Source organism: Mizuhopecten yessoensis, unplaced genomic scaffold (assembly GCF_002113885.1).
Source record: "Mizuhopecten yessoensis strain PY_sf001 unplaced genomic scaffold, ASM211388v2 scaffold1923, whole genome shotgun sequence".
Taxonomy (NCBI): Eukaryota; Metazoa; Mollusca; class Bivalvia; order Pectinida; family Pectinidae; genus Mizuhopecten; species Mizuhopecten yessoensis.
The window spans coordinates 303,848-317,964 of NW_018404289.1; the positions used below are offsets into that span (position 1 = coordinate 303,848).

The following is a 14,117-nucleotide window of genomic DNA, read 5'->3' on the forward strand; positions in this document are numbered from 1 at the left end:
TACCTGGCGAGAATAGCCAAGTCCTTATCAAGGTCTCAAATAAACAAACATCATCTACCTGGCGAGAATAGCCAAGTCCTTATCAAGGTCTCAAATAAACAAACATCATCTACCTGGCGAGAATAGCCAAGTCCTTATCAAGGTCTCAAATAAACAAACATCATCTACCTGGCGAGAATAGCAAAGTCCTTATCAAGGTCTCAAATAAACAAACATCATCTACCTGGCGAGAATAGCAAAGTCCTTATCTAGGTCTCAAATAAACAAACATCATCTACCTGGCGAGAATAGCAAAGTCCTTATCTAGGTCACAAATAAATAAACATCATCTACCAGGCGAGAATAGCAAAGTCATTATCTAGGTCTCCATTAAACAAACATCATCTACCTGGCGAGAATAGCAAAGTCCTTATCAAGGTCTCAAATAAACAAACATCATCTACCTGGCGAGAATAGCAAAGTCCTTATCTAGGACTCAAATAAACAAACATCATCTACCTGGCGAGAATAGCCAAGTCATTATCTAGGTTTCAAATATACAAACATCATCTACCTGGCGAGAATAGCAAAGTCCTTATCTAGGTCTCAAATGAACAAACATCATCTACCTGGCGAGAATAGCAAAGCCCTTATCAAGGTCTCAAATAAACAAACATCATCTACCTGGCGAGAAAAGCAAAGCCCTTATCAAGGTCTCAAATAAACAAACATCATCTACCTGGCGAGAATAACAAAGTCATTATCTAGGTCTCAAATAAAAAAACATCATCTACCTGGCGAGAATAGCCAAGTCCTTATCTAGGTCTTAAATAAACAAACATCATCTACATGGAGAGAATAGCAAGGTCATTATCAAGGTCTAAAATAAACAAACATCATCTACCTAGCGAGAATAACAAAGTCATTATCTAGGTCTCAAATAAAAAAACATCATCTACCTGGCGAGAATAGCAAAGTCCCTATCTAGGTCTCAAATAAACAAACATGATCTCCCTGGCGAGAATAGCAAAGTCATTATCTAGGTCTCAAATAAAAAAACATCATCTACCTGGCGAGAATAGCCAAGTCCTTATCTAGGTCTTAAATAAACAAACATCATCTACCTGGCGAGAATAGCAAGGTCCTTATCAAGGTCTAAAATAAACAAACATCATCTACCTGGCGAGAATAACAAAGTCCTTATCAAGGTCTCAAATAAACAAACATCATCTACCTGGCGAGAATACCCAAGTCATTATCAAGGTCTCAAATATACAAACATCATCCACAGAAGATATTATGTAACTACAAAATATAAAAGGTCGCAACAGAAAAAAAGACCAAAGACAGCGTGGACTCCATGCTGACAACACCCAGCTGCCAGTGAGAGAATTCAGACGGTTGTGCTCTTTACAAGTAGTGTGCATAGCTGATTCAGTAGAAACAAGCGGTGTGAATAGCTCGTTAGTGGAGACGAAACTACGGTGTAAAAATCAAGTCAACATTCAATTTTTGTACGAAGATTTACTTTCTAATGGAACAACTGGGGTCCACATTAATAGCAGTAAGTAACACCATATCTGTAGGAGTTATACGACTGATGTTGATAATTCTCTAGGTGCGTTCGTACCGAAATTCGGACCTGTAGTAAGTGAGAAGTTATTGTAACGCCGTCATATTTTACAAATCAATTATAATAAGAAAGGAACCAATAAAATTATAAATAAATAAAGGAAAATAGAGTTTATTTGATCAAATACTATTTCGGGTGCTGAATATCATACCAAAAAACTATAAAAAGCATTGAATACTATACATAAGTAACATGTGATACAATTTATAAGAATGTATTGAGACAGTATATCTATCATGTGATATTATACAGTGTACATAAGTATAATGTGAAAGTGTACATAATTATCATGTAAATGTGTACATAAGTATCATGTGATAGTGTACATAAATATCATGTGATAGTGTACATAAATATCATGTAATAGTGTACATAATTGTCGTGTAAAAGTGTACATAAGTAAAATTTGATATTGTACATAATTATCATGCGATAGTGTACATAAGTATCATATGATAGTGTATATACGTATAATATGATGGCGTACATAAGTATCATGTGATATTGTACAGAAGTATCCTGTGATATTGTACATAAGTATGTAGATTCGTACAATGACCACTTGACACACGGTGGATAGCCCACCTGCCTTTCACCAAGGCGGCCGGGGTTCGATTCCCCGATCGGACGTGAAAAGGTATGGGGTCACCTGCCCGACCGCATGGTTTTCTCCCGGTACTCCGGTTTCCTTCCACATATAGACCATCCGCTCGCTAACATCAATGTTAACAAGAGTGATTAATATTAGTGGAAATAACTTGTTTCATAATTGTTGTAAAATAAATAAAGTGTATATAGATATAGACGAATTCAGCTGTACAAAGACACGCATTGATTCTGTCTCCAAATTCAATACAAAACAGGATATTTACGTGTGTAACAATACATTATAAAACAAAACAACATGAGAATGTACCAACAAAACCATAAAATTAATAAAATATGGCAAAATATGAAACATGAAAAGATTAAAATGGAAACACCTGAAAAACTACAATGAGAATAAGACCAGGTGTTCCGGAAGGGAAAACGTCTTTTGCTTCACCGACGACACCCAGCATGTAAATCTAGGTCACAGCCAAGAAATGTGACGTCCTCAAATCGATACCTCAGTTAGTGACAACTCCACAAGACACGCTTATGAACAAAATAAAAAGCATTGACCTTCTTATCACACAAATAAATAGCATTGACCTTCTTATCACACAAATAAATAGCATTGACCTTCTTATCACACAAATAAATAGCATATTTCGCATTGAGAACATGAGGGCGACTTGTCCATAGTCTTCAACCTGTGTCTTGTGAAACCTTGAACTTTGTCCGTCAGCAGTCGGTATCTATCATGGTAGTCATGATATTCGAAGCAAGCTCTAGAATACCAAATCCCCTGCGACGTAGGTTGGGGTTGCAGGGATATTACTTTCAAGGAACGGAAAGTTCACAACCGGATATTCGAAATCGTACCGCTAATCGTTTCCGTCGTGCTTGCTAAGCTCAGGGGGGTATATACCATTACCATGGTCTATAAACATCTTGTTTTTTAAAGACAGCACATCGTGTGTTAAATGTGAAATTGAGCGACCTAGCTAGGTTTTTTATTACCACTCCTGACAACCTTGTCAATAAATTCAGAGCAAAATAAAAACTAAAACAGGCCAGAATAAGGACACAGTTTGATCCAACAGGTATGCCTACTGTCTGTTGTGCTGCCATCGGACTCAACGAAGATATTGTCAACCATTAGGAACGCAATCATTTCCGTAAGGATTTTTTTGCACGTTTACAAAAATATGCTCCAACATGATTTACAGCCATATATGTATATTGCCATTTGCCTATCTTGGAAAAGGAACTCACTTCATACAAGAATGAAGGCAGGGTTTGGTATAAGGTATGGTAGTGCGATTAGTTGGAAAAACTATAGTACAAAACTGCAGCATAGTACAAAACAGGAAATTTACGAAAAAAATGTCTGAAGTACAATAACAGTGGTATACTACAAAAAAGGACACTGACGGAGATAATGTATGACGTGCCTAACAGTGCAGCAAATTAAAAACAGGACACTGACAGAGATAATGTCTGACGTGCCTAACAGTGCAGCAAATTACAAAACAGGACACTGACGGAGATAATGTATGACGTGCCTAACAGTGCAGCCAGTTACAAAACAGGACACTGACGAAGATAATGTCTGACGTGCCTAACAGTGCAGCAAGTTACAAAACAGGACACTGACGGAGATAATATCTGACGTGTCTAACAGTGCAGCAAATTACAAAACAGTACACTGACGAAGATAATGTCTGACGTGCCTAACAGTGCAGCAAATTACAAAACAAGACACTGACGGGGATAATATCTGACCTGCCTAACAGTGCAGCAAATTACAAAACAGTACACTGACGAAGATAATGTCTGACGTGCATAACAGTGCAGCAAATTACAAAACAGGACACTGACGAAGATAATGTCCAGTGTGCCTAACGGTGCAGCAAAGTACAAAACAGGACACTGACGGAGATATTATCTGACGTGTCTAACAGTGCAGCAAATTACAAAACAGTACACTGATGAAGATAATGTCTGACGTGCCTAACAGTCCAGCAAATTACAAAACAGGACACTGACGAAGATAATGTCCAGTGTGCCTAACGGTGCAGCAAAGTACAAAACAGGACACTGACGGAGATATTATCTGACGTGTCTAACAGTGCAGCAAATTACAAAACAGTACACTGACGGAGATAATGTCCGGTGTGCCTAACAGTGCAGCAAACTACAAAACAGGACACAGACGAAGATAATGTCTGACGTGCCTAACAGTGCAGCTAATTACAAAACAGTACACCGACGAAGATAATGTCTGACGTGCCTAACAGTGCAGCAAATTAAAACATGACACTGGCGAATATAATGTCTAACGTGCCTTCACAGTGCAGCAAATTACAAAACAGGACACTGACGAAGATAATATCTGACGTTCCTTAACAGTTCAGCAAATTACAAAACAGGACACTGACGGAGATAATGTCTGACGTGCCTAACAGTGCAGCAAATTACAAAACAGGACACTGACGAAGATAATGTCCAGTGTGCCTAACGGTGCAGCAAATTACAAAACAGGACACTGACGGAGATAATGTCTGACGTGCCTGTTTTGTTACCTTGGAGCCAGACCCATTCTTGACAGCCTAACGGTCGCTGTAATACTGTGTAACACGCATTGTGAAATTGTATAATCTTGATTATTGTGATGAAAAATTACATATATATACCCAGTGTACATTATCGCATACAAGCCTTCCGTATTTTTGTCATTCCGTAATTTTGATCTACAAATCATACCAAAACGCAGAGTTGTGCGGAGAGAAGCGCACAACGGGGCGGACGATTGCTAAATCGCACAGTTGTGGGCACCATGTATGGGCGATGTGCGGACGGTGTGTGAACGATGTATACACGGTGTGCGCACGCTATTTTTGGTGCGTTGTGCGGTCCCACAACTGTAGATGTGTCCGTGGTTAACAGTACCCATTTTTTGACCACAAGGGTTACACGATATATCTGTTTCATAGATGTATCCGTGGATTAAAGGTATCCGGATTGTGGCTATAGAGGTTACACGTTCATTTGTTACTTAGATGTTTCCGTGGTTTAAAAGTATCCGGATTGTGGCCATATTGGCTACACGTGCATTTGTTACTTAGATGTGTCCGTGGTTTAAAAGTATCCGGATTGTGGCCATTGAGGTTACACGTGCATTTGTTACTTAGATGTGTCCGTGGTTTAAAGGTATCCGGATTGTGGCTATAGAGGTTACACGTGCATTTGTTACTTAGATGTGTCCGTGGTTAACGGTACCCATTTTTTGACCACAAGGGTTACACGATATATCTGTTTCATAGATGTATCCGTGGTTTAAAGGTATCCGGAGTATGAGGACAGGGGTTACACAAATCGGTATTACTGTGGGGAACAAAGTGTCAGTAACGTTACACTTGGGCGGAGAGTGGCGAACAAGAAATCGATAGTCTCCTTTAACCGCCATCTCATGACGTCCATGCCTGCTGTAGAGATTTCTGCCTCGCAATCAGTCGATACTTACTATATTTTTGCTAAATGTATTTTTTATATGAAAATAACGGCTTTTCGTGGAGTGTTTACCACGTAGAGGGTCAGTGACACGTACAACCTGATTCAATTTAATCACCAAATGTCTCTGATGATAGCTACTTGAACTGAGAACAAAACATGAACATGCTATGTTTTAGACTGTTGAAAATAATTCGATTCGCAATTTTGTACAGATTAAAAGAAATCAGGAAAAATAATAATTGACAAAAGGTGGAGTGTAGATACCATGTTTGGTATAGTGCACATTACTCAAAATACGTCTCTTTTCATAGATACGTGAACTAGTCCTAATTTCCACTCTTAGCAATTGTACAATGTAAATATGCAATTCGTAGCAATTGTCAAAAGGCAACTCATAGCAATTGTTAATAGGCAACTTGTAGCAATTGTCAATAGGCAACTCATAGCAATTGTAAATAGGCAACCCGTAGCAATTGTAAATATGCAAGCGCATTAGTCGTGCAAGATTTGTCCTTTATTGTATTATATAATTGTTGCACGGTTAGTAAATTGTGTTGTTAATAATAAACAAAAGCTTAATAACAAAATATAAAAACGTATATGCTGTCCTAGTCAAATTTGAATTTGATCTGTGTAAATGATAATCTTAGAGTATTGATGCTGAATGGCCTAGTTATTATTAGAAAAATGCAGCAACACCAGGCAAAAATGCGGCTCTTTTCATTGTTGCCCCCTGTTTGATGGACTTCATAATTTTATTTTTTACATAGACAAATCATATGATAATATATTATTAAAGTCGTTGTCATTCGATCTAGCCATCATGAAACTCACTGAACTTCATTTCTTAAGGTAAGTTGCCGTATTGGCATACGTGGATTGTGCTATCATAAGAACATGTCATCAAGCATTGACAAAATATAGACTAGATCGGATAAATGTTTGTATGTGTTACAACAATGAGAGAAAAGCCTCCTTTTCCTTTAAATGAAATCTGCATTTTAACATCCAAACGCTAAAAGAAACGTTGAACTAACGCCATGCATTAGCAACAAATCAAAATCTATTTTGCGAAAAAATGTCAGTTTAGATTATTTTGTAGTACATTTAGATATTCTTAAATATATGAAGCAATGGTCAGATCATACTAAACTGAATCCACGCTAATGTATAAAGCACAAGCACCCGATAGGTATTAGATGTCGACAAATTAATAACAGGATGCGACGAACACACAGAAACGAGAAAAATAAGAACCAAAGACAAAACCAAGTGCTGTTAATTCTGTTCACAGCTGAGCCTTGGCTATTAGTTGATGTAGTACCTTGCTCAGTGCGTCATCTATAAGGAGTCTTAAAGGTACGATAACTAATCCTGATTTTTTTAACTCAAAACGATTCAATAGTTCACATCTATAATAAGTTTGTATGATGTCAACTATTGACGTAGGTCGCCTACGAGCACCCCTGGTGACTTGTAACTATAGCAAGGCTGTTAACTTTAGACATGTATCAATGATGTCATCACCACTTAAAGTCGGCCAAGCAACAATCAATTGTGTAAATTATTCATTAAAAACACCACGTAAAAAAACCAGAAATAAAAACAACACGATATACAAACGTCATTAGATTCAGTTTCCTGAGTGAACATTTTAAATCTCCGGCCAGGCAGAGCAGGGGACGAAAAGGGGAGAAAAGGGAAAAACCAAACAGGACGGGGTGGGGATAAAAAAAGGAAAAACAAACAAACAGGGCGGGGAGGGGATAAAACGGGGGAAAATAGACAAACAGAGCGGGGAGGGCACAAAAAGGGGGAAAAAACACCAAACAGGGCGGGGAGGGAATAAAAGGGAAAACAAACAAACAGGGCGGAGAGGGGATAAAAAGGGAAAAAACAAACATACAGGGCAGGGAGGGGACAAAAAAAGGGAAAATCATAGCGGGGAGGTGTAAAAAGGGGAGACCAAACAGAAAAGGCGGGGAGGCGAAAAAAGGCAGGGTAGGGGACAGAAAGGGAAAAAACAAACAGGGTTGGGGGGGGGGGGGAATAAAAGGGGAAAAACAGTGCGGGGAGGGGATAAAAGGGAAAAAACAGGACAGGGAGGGGACATAAAGGGAAAAATCAAACAAAACACTGTCTTGCACCATTGTACATATCCACAAAAAATAACAGAATGTTTTTAAAAATAAATACATACATTTGATAAAACATTTAGCGGTCCTTTTTTGTTCACTCCCTCATACACGAGATAATTAATTAAAGTCTAACTCTAAGTTAATGCGAAGTGATTATAACATATGACAAATGCTGTATTTAATTTTCAAAGCTACGAATAGTTTTACCTCCTTTTTGATTAAAAAACTGTTTTCTGTGCACTTTTAGGTTTACATACCGTAACATTGATCTTACACATCTCACACACGTATCGGTGTATATTCTGTACCGCTCTACAGATGTTTTGGTAAGATATATTTATCAACGGATCGTTACTGAAACATCTAGAAATATATATTCATAGACTGTGACCTAGTTTATGGGGTTAGTCTATAACCAAATCCTTAATTCAGAGAGTTTACCTGTGGTGAATATTTGTCAAATAATAGCTGTAATAAATAATGTTTATTTATGTTGTACCAAGCTTGGTTTTAGTCAAATTGCCACTAATGCAATAACAGTTTTCATGAAAACATGGACCATTTCTATACATGTGTCAGACTGCATATTCTGTATAAGAAATTCATGGTTTTGACATCTTTTCGAAAACCAAGCGTTACACATCATAGATAAATATTTTTAGAATATTGTTTCACAAACATAAATTACATGTATGATGTCTGATGTTTTATATTTTAGTAATATACCAATTATAATCATACTTTATATTATTATAGTCTGAAATTTCTTTTGTTTATGTTGTGACTATCCATGAACAAGTATAACACAACACAATCTGCTAGGAATTCTAAGTGATTACCAGCCGTGTGCAGATTCTCAACTCCTGCTTAGTAGAAGTGTTATGATGGAAGAGGACGCTTATTTCAGGAACAAATGGAAACAGCCTGATATATGCTACCTGACACGTAACATAATTGGACTTGAATTATATGTTAACCATATACCATAAATCAATTACAAATAATTTCTTCATTAACATAATTGTAGCAGGCTATAACTTCGAAATGGTATGGTTAATGTACGCACTTCAACTCTATGACATATAACGCCTGGCAGGTGAAATGAAGGGTTTTCAATTAAGCGATGTTGTGCTTGGCGTAAAGTACAATTTCATAAATGGGACTGACTTAATTAATAAGTAAACTGTCTAAACAAAGGTACATACACAGAAATGCTATAACAAAGTGAAATATCCTCACCAGAAATCCTTATGATATAACGCTAAAATCTTACTGAAACTCACGTCAGTTCGGGCATATTTGTGATCTAACGAAAGACGACGTACGAATGTTCCATCGGAATTCTGTCCATAGATATCAATTGAAATATCGTTATCGAGTAACGATCTAGATCATTCTTATCAAATACATTGCTGCTTGTATTATATACATATACAAACATATTACACATAGTTAGAAAGACAACTGCTGAACCTGATGAATGGCATACCTATTGTACCGGAAGACTCCGACAAATGGGACAACAAAGGGCATACCCATTAGTAAACATTGGGACAGTACGGCAATGTATTGGAGAGGTGTAGGTAAGCGTGATAAGGTCGGGTAATGTCCGGTGTTATATGTATAAGTAGTGACCATTTGAACCCCATTGATAGATTAAAGACTTCCTAAGCTAGATGTGTGCTTATTGTACGGTATCTTGTCGTTTTAAATATATAGGTCAAGGAGATGATAATTGGAACCAATAAAGAAGAGAGCATATTCTATGTCGTAATGACAACTCTTGAGCGGAACTGTTGATGCGATTTTATCAGACGGAGTGGTACCTTTTACATTTACACATACATATGCTTAATTGTGTTTATGAAAATGAAAAAGATATGTGTACATATATAGAAACGAAGTATATGTTATAATCATCTCGTAACACTCCGGTGATTTACGTGCACGTTGATGGACTTAATAATAAGTCAAGCGTAACTCATGCATAACCAATTCAAATATGCTTTTCGTAACATTCGGTCCTAGATATTCGATAGCTTTGAGGTCCCTTTGTCCCATATCATGTCGGTAATCTGTCAAGCTCTCTCCTTCTCTGTCCACCAAGATGGACTTTTTTCAGTCGAGCCAAAGTTTGTTCATACCTTCAGCGAAGTGTTCCAGACGCCCAGTTTCTGGTGCAAGAGATAACGAGACAAGAAGTTAAGATATTCGTTTGTTTGGATCTTATTTCTGTTGATTAATAGTTGATCCAACCTCCTTTACCAGTAGTTAGTCAAGTCATGAAATCGATTTATGCTGTCAAATACTAATGTGATCTTTTTGAACTTTGTGATTTCCGTCAATATTACGTTAACAAAACTTCAGCTTACAAACACAAAGCATCCTCGAATTGGGTTTTAACATCCTTGTCAATTCATCCCTTGGATCTAGCTAGAACAATAGGGCTTGACAGAGTGCACGTCGTGTTGAAATGTTTGACAGAGTGGACATCGTGTTGAAATGTTTGACAGAGTGCACGTCGCGTTGACAGGGTGCACGTCGTGCACGTAGAAACAGGGTTGTGTTGAAATGTTTGACAGAGTGGACATCGTGTTGAAATGTTTGACAGAGTGCACGTCGCGTTGACAGGGGGCACGTCGTGTTGACAGAGTGCACGTCGTGTTGAAATGTTTGACAGAGTGGACATCGTGTTGAAATGTTTGACAGAGTGGTGCACGTCGCGTTGACAGAGTACACGTCGTGTTGAAATGTTTGAGAGCGTGCACGTCGTGTTGAAATGTTTCAGATTAGGTTAGTTTTAAGGTTGTGATTCTATATCTGATATGGATATAGATTATGACCCTCCGATATGACTACTTTTTAATGGAATTTAACTGATGTGAGATAGTGTTTAAAGTCCTTAGACTGGTATTCAAACGGTCTTATTTCTGGATATCAGAATTGATGTGAATTATAAAGGATATTACCTGTGTTTCTTCATTGACAGTGTTTTAAAAGACCATGTTGAATTTTATCATATAAAGTTAACCATTTGAAACTTAAACTTATTTTAACTTTAATACTATATATTATAGTTTCACCTTCCTAAATACCATTTTCGAGATGTAGTTGGTAAGAATTCTAAATATACTTCGTTTAATAGCTTTGTTTGGTGGAATACATGCGCATTGTGACTTCGCAATGATACGCCGTTTGCTGGTAAGCACTTCTCTTACCAGACAAGGTTTCCAAATTTCTATTCATTTTCTACAAGTTATTTAACGATGTATTTTTTGCCTTTAATTGCATATGCCATTCTCATAGCACTTTTCTTGAAAGCCTTGAAAGTAATCGAAGTCCCATCTCATTTTTGGTGTATTCATAACAATATAACTGCACAGTACTTGGATTCCGGTGAGTGTATCACCATCTACAGTCTATTGGATGGTAATAAATATTGGAGGATAACACCAGCAAGGCAATCCCCCGTCACAGTGTAATATTTTATGGTCCGTGGGAAAGGCCTAGACGGGAGCCACATGAGGTTCGAGAAACGTTTACCAATATAACGAAACTAGATAGTTATCTGCTAATATTTTCGTTTGCTGTGGTGTCTGCTCTTTTCCTGTTGTTGTCGTCGTATAAGTGTTTGATGTGAAGATCAGTTCAAGAGTGTGCATTGCCCCTTTGCTGTACCCGAGGTGGCCGACTAGCCAGTGGGAGTCCCCTCCCGATTCACTGTTGTACCGGCCTGATTAGTCTATCAGCAAAAGATTTTTCAATCTTATAGAAATCAATAGAAGAAGCATAACATGTTGAGATTCAAATTGGCCATGTTCAGACTTAAAAATGTTAAGTAGCTTTTATTACCGCTCCCAACAAAGTCTATGTTAATTAATTATATCTTTGGAAATATTGTGATCGACTAGCCTCTTTAAGCTAACGACGCTGTCGGCGCTGGGGACATCATTTCTGGATAACCGAGCTAGGCGGTATATAGCCCATACAGGACAGTGACCTAAGTCAGATAGTGTGTACATATATGAACAGGGAACATGTACACAGCGGTCCATGTGCCGGATGTAAACCACTGTCCATGGTTATATTGGAGGCTTCGTACAGGCGCTGGAGATACATTCGTGTTGTTCTAGGCTATCGTTGGTGGGTGCTAAAGCACTGACACAGGTAAGTGGCAGCGAAATTGTGAAGTGATTTAGGATATTCGTAATAACACGAACGGTTATACCATGTGACATAAAATGTTGATGATGATACATATACAGTAGCTACGTTTGTTAATACAATGTATGTGGATTTGTGATACATTGTGATATAATGTCTACTGTGATATACATGTGTCACATTTAAACGTATTGTGATTAGCAAACTACATAGAACACAATGGGTACGTATTGTGATTAGCAAACTACATAGGACACAATGGGTACGTCTTGTGATTAGCAAACTACATAGAACACAATGGGTACGTCTTGTGATTAGCAAACTACATAGGACACAATGAATACGTCTTGTGATTAGCAAACTACATAGGACACAATGAATACGCATGTGATGAAATAGAAGTATTGAAATACAGTTGTGATAAATTTGGTAGATGCTGTTATTCACCTGTGATACAGTAGCTACAAATTGGGATTCTCCTACCGAGCTATAAAATAGTCATATTTACTGTGATACTTTTGAGGCGTATTGGAATATTAATGTTATATATGATATGCATTGTTTGGACCAATTGCGACCATTAATACGTATTGCGATGCACGTAATGCGATTTGTACGTATTGCGATACATCTAATGCGATAGATACGTATTGCGATACACGTAATGCGATAGATACGTATTGTGATACACGTGATTCGATAGATACGTATTGTGATACACGTGATTCGATAGATACGTATTGTGATGCACGTGATTCGATAGATACGTATTGTAACACACGTGATTCGATAGATACGTATTGTGATACACGTGATTCGATAGATACGTATTGTGATACACGTGATTCGATAGATACGTATTGTGACACACGTGATGCGATAGATACGTATTGCGATACACGTTATTCGATAGAGACGTATTGTGATAAACGTGATTCGATAGACAGTATTGTGATACACGTGATGCGATAGATGCGTATTGTGATACACGTGATGTGATATATACGTATGGTAACACAGTTGAAGCGATAGATACGTATTGTGATACACGTGATGCGATATATACGTATTGTGATACACGTGAGTCGATAGATACGTATTGTAACACACGTGATGCGACAGATACGTATTGTAATACACGTGATTCGATAGAAACGTATTGTGACACACGTGATTCGTTAGATACGTATTGTGATACACGTGATGCGATAGATACGTATTGTGATACACGTGAGTCGATAGATACGTATTGTAATACACGTGATTCGATAGAAACGTATTTTGACACACGTAATTCGTTAGATAAGTATTGTGATACACGTGATTCGATAGATACGTATTGTGATGCACGTGATTCGATAGATACGTATTGTGATGCACGTGATTCGATAGATACGTATTGTGACACACGTGATGCGATAGATACGTATTGGGATACACGTGATGTGATACACGTGATGCGATAGATACGTATTGTGATACACGTGATGTGATAGATACGTATTATGATATACGTGATGCGATATATACGTATAGTGATAGACATGTGATACAATGGATACGTATTTATCCTAAGTGATATGATTGATACATGTGATACAATACGTATTTGGAGTCGCCTGCAATACTGTACTATGTATTCGTTGTAAGGCAATTATACATGTTGCGATACACATACAGGTAAACGTATTTGATATACGTTGTCTGTTTCATACAGGTGTATGAATTTGATATACGGTTATCGTGCATGTATAGGTACTTGCTGTATATTTGTCAAACAGGTAAATATATTTGATATATGTCAGTCATACAGGTATATGTATTTTGATGCAAGAGTCATACAGGTATAGGTATTTGCTATATTTTTATGATACAGGTACACATATTTGATATTTGCTCGTCATACAGGTATTTGTATTTGATCTACACCTGTTCTACAGGTGCACGTTATTTGCTATGCATTGGAACTGCATGTTTTTGTGCACGGCATAAATAGATTTAAACATTTAAACGTGAGTAAGGAGCTAATGTGTCACGTGGTATGGAGCATCATAATTATAGTTACGTGTCATTTGCCATCAATCAACAGCATTGTAACGCAA

The 14,117-nt window shown here is 37.6% G+C and overlaps 1 protein-coding gene across 2 annotated transcripts in view; it reads left to right on the forward strand.

The window, feature by feature from the left end:
* The first annotated feature begins 11,876 nt into the window (after positions 1-11,876).
* LOC110442672 (cholesterol 24-hydroxylase-like) overlaps positions 11,877-14,117 on the forward strand; it is a 47,508-nt gene continuing 45,267 nt past the window's right edge. For both annotated transcript variants that reach the window (XM_021486389.1, XM_021486404.1), the window contains exon 1: positions 11,877-12,018. The gene's annotated coding sequence lies outside the window, so the exon portion shown is untranslated. The remainder of the gene's footprint in view (positions 12,019-14,117) is intronic.